The 7,355-nt window shown below is 42.4% G+C and overlaps 1 pseudogene; it reads right to left on the reverse strand.

Moving 5' to 3' along the window:
* Positions 1-637: 637 nt before the first annotated feature.
* LOC140458699 (cyclic AMP-responsive element-binding protein 1 pseudogene) lies at positions 638-5,511 on the reverse strand (annotated as a pseudogene).
* Between the last annotated feature and the right edge of the window lie 1,844 nt (positions 5,512-7,355).

Consider the following 7,355-nt stretch of genomic DNA (forward strand, 5'->3'; position numbering starts at 1 on the left):
TTCAGCGATATCATCTGACCTCACCATAGTCTCAGCTCATTTACTGAAACACTGATTCATTCATTTTGTTAACTCTAGATTTCATTACCTAAACCCACTCCTGGCCAGCATCCCACAATCACCCTCCCTATAATCTCCAGAATATTCAAAACTCTACCGCCCAAGTGCTCACTTGTACCAGAACTTGCTGGTCCATCAAAAGGCTCCCATTTATAAGCAACAGCAATCTACTTTCACACCCTTGGTTTAATTCCTGGCTGTAATCATTCCTATCCTCCTGCACCACACACCCTTTCAAATCTCAATAACTCATTTTAGTTCAGACTCGCAATGACGTGTTTATTTTTGAGTTCAGCTGTGTGACTGTTTCTATAGATTCCAAGGCAACACGGTCTGGAATTCCCACCCTAACCCTCTAAGATCTGCTTTCTTCCTTTAAGTCGTTCCTGAAAAAATGTTTATTTCGCAAAAGTTTTGGTCACCGGACATAATATTCTCCATCTGTGGCCTTATGTCAAAAATTCAATATTTTTGTGAAATTAAAATGTGTTGATTTGTACAGATATCTTTAACTCTGCACTATCTCTGAGTGAATAAACTGTAATGTCTCCTACCCAACTTCGTTGTGGGCGCACCTTCACCATACCAACTGCAGCAGTACAAGGAAGTCAAACATCACCTTCTCAACAGGTAACAGAGCTTTGGCCTTGATCACTGGTATCTGTGGAAGGAGAAATACACATCATGTCTCAGGGAGTGAAATATGATTTACAGGGAATGAAAATGGTGCAGAATTTGACTGTCAGAAATGGAAGGAAAATCCACTCATTTATTGGAAATAAGAACTCTTGACTGTCAAAGATATTGTGGAAAAAAATAACCTGATAATGGAGCATATGGTCAGGAGCCAGGCAGCAGTGGACAATTCATTTACAAAGAGGTCTGTGATCGTAATAGTAAAATACTACACAGAGCAAAAATACACACGAGAGACTGAGGAAGCTAGATAACAAACAAATGGACATCAAGGAGCCCAGAGATGAATCAGAGCAATGTTCACTTTTATGATCCCACAGTCAGAGGTGTCTAGCACAGAAACAGACTCTTCGGTCCAACCTATCCATGCCAACCAGATATTCTAACCTAATCTATTCTCATTTGCCAGCACTTGGCCAACATCCCTGTGAAACCTTCCTATTCAAATGCCTTTGAAATGTGACAATTTTAGTTGTCCTTCAGGCTCCTTTTGAATTCCCCCCTCACCTCACCCTAAACCTATATCCTCTAGTTCTGGGATCCACCAACCCTTGTCTATTTATGCTATCCATGTCCCTCACGACTTTATAAACCTCTATAACATCACACCTCAGCCTATGACACTCCAGGGAAAATGACCCCAGTCTATTATGCCTCTCCTTGCAGCTCAAATCCTCCAACCCTGGTAACATCCTTGAAAATCAATTCTCAAACCTTTCAAGTTTCGGTGCCTCCTTCTGAAAGGAGGGAGACCAGAACTGCACAAAATATTCCAAAAGTGACCTAACCAATGTCCTGTCCATCTCCTCTACTCAATGCTCTGACCAATAAAGGGAAACATACCAAATGCCTTCTTCACTGTCCTATCTACCTGCGACGCTTTCAAGGAACTATGAACCTGCATTCCAAGGTCTCTTTGTTCAGCAAGATTCTCCAAGATCTTACAATTTAGTGTGTGAGTCCTGCTCTGATTTGCTTTTCTAAAATGCAGCACCTCACATTTATCTAAATTAAACCCTATCTGCCACTCCCCAGCCCATTGATCCATCCGATCAATATCCCATTGTACCCTGAGACAACCTTTATCACTGTCCACAATACCAATAATTTTGGTTTCACCTGCAAACTTACTAACTGTACCGCCTCTATTCACATCCAAATCATTTAAATGAATGACAAAACAAATCGAGAAAAAAAAAATCCATTTCTCTGGGTGTGAATATGCTCTGTGTAAATCCTGCCCTATGACTGTATACCAGAGAAGGCTGCACATGCGTCCCGCAGAACTTTGCCCCCTACAAAGTTGGCGGCTGCACGTGCCCAGTGAATTGTTGCCCCGAATAAAGATGGTGTTGCTTACTCTCGTCAATCGCCAGATGAGGCATTTTCCCGTGTACTACAAAAACGGGACTCTAAGTTTCAAATTTGTAGTTTCCGATGTTGCACCAAATGACTATAAACCCTCTCAACCCATACCAACACCATTTCCCTCCCGCTTCCTGCTGTTTATTTCTATCTTTACCAACAGCTCTCTGTCCACACATCCCGAACCGACCGCGAGGATGATCACGTGGTATAGTCTACTCCCGCCCCTCATTCATCCTGATTGATCGGAGGACCAACTGCCTCGCCAGGTCCTCCAGCGCCGTCCCTGCCTTTCCATTGGTCCGCCTCTGACATCAATCACCCGGGACCCATTGTTGGCTGGAGCACACGGATTGCGTCGTGGCTTTTGTTGCTGTTCATGAGTTACAAGAGTTAAAAATGACACAACAGCATCTCAAAACCACCTGATGAAGAAGCAGAAAAGCTAGTGCTTCCACATAACCGTGTTGACCAATAATCTGGTGTTCTGTGAATTTTACTTTTGTCCATCCCAATCCAACACCAACACCTTCAAGTCACGAATGAGGGAATGAGGGAGGGATGTATAACAGAAGAACTAGGAACAGTAGAAGGCCATCCTGCCCTTCGAGCCTGCTCTGCCATTCAATAAGATCACGGCTGATCATTTCGTGGACACAGAACCATTTACCCACGTTCTCACCGTGTCCATTAATTAATTAAGTTTTAATAAATCTAACCTAGCTTTAAAAACATTTACTGAACTAGCATCAACTACTTCCCTGGGCAATGAATTCCATCGAGGTCAAGAAGTTCCTGCTCAATTCAGTCTTAAATTTGCTGCCTCTAATCTTGCGGTGATGCTGTCTTGTCCGTGCTTCACCTGCCAGTGGAAACATCTCTCTATTTCTATTTTATCCATTCCATTCATTATTTTATATCTTTTATATCTTTCCATTCTTCTGAATTCCAATCAATATAATCCCAATCTACTCAGTCTCTCTTAAGCCAAACCCCTCAACTCCGGGATCAACCTAGTTAACCTCCTCTGCACCCCCTCTCGTGCCAGTACATCCTTTCTCAAGTAAGAAGACAAAAACTACATGCAGTACTCCAGGGGTGGCCTCACCAGCACTCAAATACAGCTGGAACATAACCTCTGCCTTTAAACACATTCCTTTCAGCAACGAAGGACAAAATTCCATTTGCTTTCTGAACTGATTGTTGTACCTGGTGACCAACCTTCATGCAGAAGGATGCTCAGGTCACTCTGCAGAGCAAATGATGCAACTTTTTAACATTCAAGTGATTTTATTTTTAAATGTTACTACAACCAAAGAGTATAAACTTTATACTTACAAACATTCTATTTAATTTGACAGACCATTACCCACTCACTCAATGTATCTATGTTGCTCTGCAAAGTTTCACAGTCCTCCGCTCACTTTGTCCTGCTAATCATCTTAGTATCACATGCAAACTTTGACACCCTACATATAGTTCCAACTCCAAATCATCTGTATCAGTTGAAAATAATTGCAGTCCCAACACTGATCCCTGAGGCACACGACGTGTCAATGATTGTCAGCAAGAATAATACTCATTTGTCCCCAACAGTTTGCTTCCTATTAGTTTACCAATCTTCTATCCATGCTAATACTCTACCGCTAACGCCATGCACCCTTATATTGTGCAACAGCCTCTTGCACAGCACCTTGTTGATGGTCTTTTGGAAATCCAGGTACACTACATCCACTGGGTCTCCGTTGTCCACCTTGCTTGAAATGTCTTCATAGAATTCCAAAAGATTGGTCAAGCATGACCTGCCCTTCATGAACCCATACTGCATCTGTACAATGGACAATTTCTATCGAGATTCCCTGTTATTTCTTCCTTGATAATAGACCCAAGCATCTTTCCCACTACAGAGAATAAACTAACTGGTATATAATTCCCCACTTTTTGTCCACCTCCTTTTTAAAACAGTGGTGTCACTTTTGCTGTTTTCCAATCTGCTGGGACTGCCACAGAGTCCAGTGAATTTTAGAAAATTACTGCCAGTGCATTTGCTATTTTTCCTGGTATCTCTTTTAGTATCCTGGGAGGCATTCCATCAGGGTCAGAAGACTTTTCTATCATTAGCTCAATTACCTCCAAACAGTCTAAAACTAGCTGTTCCGTAATAATGATAGTTTCCAAATCCTCACCTACCTTTGTCTCTTTGCTAGTTACTGGAAAGATATTAGTATCCTCCACTGTGATATCCCATAACTAAAAGCTTCTCATTTTCCAAAGGACCAACATTTACTTTAGCCATTCTTTTCTCATTATATATATTTATATAAACTTTTGCTCTCTGTCTTTATAGTCTGTGCTAGTTTATTTTTCTCATATTCTATATTACTTTTCTTTATAGCTCTTTCGTGGCTTTCAGTTGACCTTTAACGTTTTCCCAGTTCTAGTTTCACGCTGTTTTTGGCCACTTTGTACACCTTCTCTTTCAATTTGATTTTCCAGAATAGCAACCGAATTCTCCAAGCATCTCACACACTCTTTCTTCTTGCGACGGCACTCTCGAGCTGCTTCCCTGTTTTTCATGAGGCAGATTTCACATTTATGAGTGGTTTCTTCAGCATTCTGGGACTGGCTTTGCAGGACTGGTGAAGATGCCATAACCATTCCCTGGCCAGCAGTGGAGTTAGGAGTTGTACGGATCTTATAGGTTTGGACATCTTCAGCAGCACCTCGTACAAGCACTTGGCTGCCTGGCACAGAAGGGCTTATGCCCGAAACGTCGATTCTCCTATTCCTTGGATGCTACCTAACCTGCTGCGCTTTTCCAGCAACACATTTTCAACAAAGATTTGCTGTCCATCAGGGCTCTGTGCATACTGTACAATGGCTGCTCAAACCTTGGCTGTAGCTGCGTTGGTCATTGTTAGTGTCTGGAGTCCTTGCACTCCATCTGAACCATTGTTGGCCAGCTGAATTGCTCCCCCGCTGTGTGATAGCAATGTATTGTCTGCTGATAGTCTGATAGATGGGTGTCTGCATCGTCATTGTAGTAACAGTTGAGACAGACTCTTCTTCTGATTTTTCCTCATCAATTTCTTGGCACACCAGGGGATCAGAAGAAAGTTCATTCAGGATTTTCCTGAATGAAGGCCGTCTCGATAGGGTTTCTCTACATTTCTGAGAGTCAGTCATGCTATCCACAGATTCCTTGGAGTCCTCACATTCAGATATAGTAGAGATCTGGACAGTCTGAACTGGAGGGGACTGTATGACTGAGGACTGAGCTGCTTGGATAACTCCTTGCACTTGAACAGTCTGCCCATTCGGCAAATGCACTGAAGTTACTGCTGGACTTGTCGTTGATTGGATCCCAAGCATGGTTACCTGCGTGGTCATGTTATATATTAATTATCCAGATGAAGGGACTGGGGGCATTCTAGCGAAGTTTGCAAATGATACGAAGTTAGGTGGACAGGCAGGTAGTACTGAGGAAGTGGGGAGGCTGCAGAATGATCTAGACAGTTTGGGAGAGTGGTCCAGGAAATGGCTGATGAAATTCAACGTGAACAAATGCGAGGTCTTGCACTTTGGAAAAAAGAATACAAGCATGGACTACCTTGAAAATGGTGAGAAAATTCATAAAGCCAAAGTACAAAGGGATCTGGGAGTGCTAGTCGAGGATTCTCTAAAGGTAAACATGCAGGTTGAGTCCTTGATTAAGAAAGCAAATGCAATGTTGTCATTTATCTCAAGAGGGTTGGAATATAAAAGCAGCGATGCGCTACTGAGATTTTACAAAGCTCTGGTTCGGCCCCATTTGGCGTACTGTGTCCAGTTTTGGTCCCCATACCTCAGGAAGGACATACTGGCACTGGAGCGTGTCCAGCGGAGATTCACATGGATGATCCCTGGAATAGGAGGTCTAACATACGAGGATAGGCTGAGGATCCTGGGATTGTATTCATTGGAGTTTAGAAGGTTAAGGGGAGATCTAATAGAAACTTACAAGATAATACATGTTTTGGAAAGGGTGGATGCTAGGAAATTGTTTCCGTTAGGTGAGGAGATTAGGACCGGTGGGCACAGCCTTAGAATTAGAGGGAGTAAATTCAGAACAGTAATGCGGAGACATTTCTTCAGCCAGAGAGTTGTGGGCCTGTGGAATTCATTGCCATGGAGTGCAGTGGAGGCTGGGACGCTAAATGTCTTCATGGCAGAGATTGATATATTCTTGATGTCACAAGGAATTAAGGGCTACGGGGAGAATGCGGGTGAGTGGAGTTGAAATGCCCATCAGCCATGATTAAATGGCGGAGTGGACTCGATGGGCCAAATGGCCTTACTTCCACTCCTATGTCTTATGTTCTCAGGGTCTAATTTGATCACTTTCCTTAGATACCCATTGCCGAGAATACCTTTTCATACAGTCCTTCCTTTTCACTGGAATATATCTTTGCTGAGCACTTTGTAAAATGTCTTTGAAAATCTTCCACTGCTGATCATCTTCCCACCATAAAATTTTTGTTTACAGTCTACGTTATCCAGATTCTCTCTCATTCTATTGTAGTTCCCAGTGTTCAAGAACAGGACCCAGTTATTAGTTTTTATCTTCACACTCTCTAATTCAACCATACGGTGATCGCTTCTTTCCAGGGGATCCCTAACTCTGAAGTCATTAATTATTCTTGCCTCATTGCACAGGGCCAGATCTTGGATAGCTTGCTCCCTTGTCAGTTCCATTTCATACTGTTCAAAAAACTATCATGAATACACTTAGTGAACTCCTCAAGGCTACCTTGACTGAGCTGGTTTGACCAATCTACATATAGATTAAAATCATTGACGATAATAGCTGTACCATTTGTACAGGCATTAGTTATTTATTTGTTTATTGCCCATGCCAATGTGATGTAGTTATTTGGTGGCCTATACATTGCGCCTATCAGTGATTTTTTTGTTAGAATTTTGACTGCATCATTCCTGTTTCACCTAATGTATGGCAATAACAACAACTACTTGCATTGTATGGAACTTTCACAACGGCAAATCTCCCAAGGTGCTTCATGGATGATCAAAACATTGATTAAAGAGAATGATTTTAAGATACATCTTAAAAGGAAGAGAGAGAAGGTTAGGGAGGCTATTCCGCAGACTTCTGTCCTTGACAGCTCCAGCTGTGGAATGATACAGGTGGGGTGGGTTGGAAAGGGAACGTGCAAAGGGGAAATGGAAAAGTGCAA

The sequence above is a fragment of the Chiloscyllium punctatum genome, chromosome 34 (genome assembly GCF_047496795.1).
Source record: "Chiloscyllium punctatum isolate Juve2018m chromosome 34, sChiPun1.3, whole genome shotgun sequence".
NCBI classification, from domain to species: domain Eukaryota; kingdom Metazoa; phylum Chordata; class Chondrichthyes; order Orectolobiformes; family Hemiscylliidae; genus Chiloscyllium; species Chiloscyllium punctatum.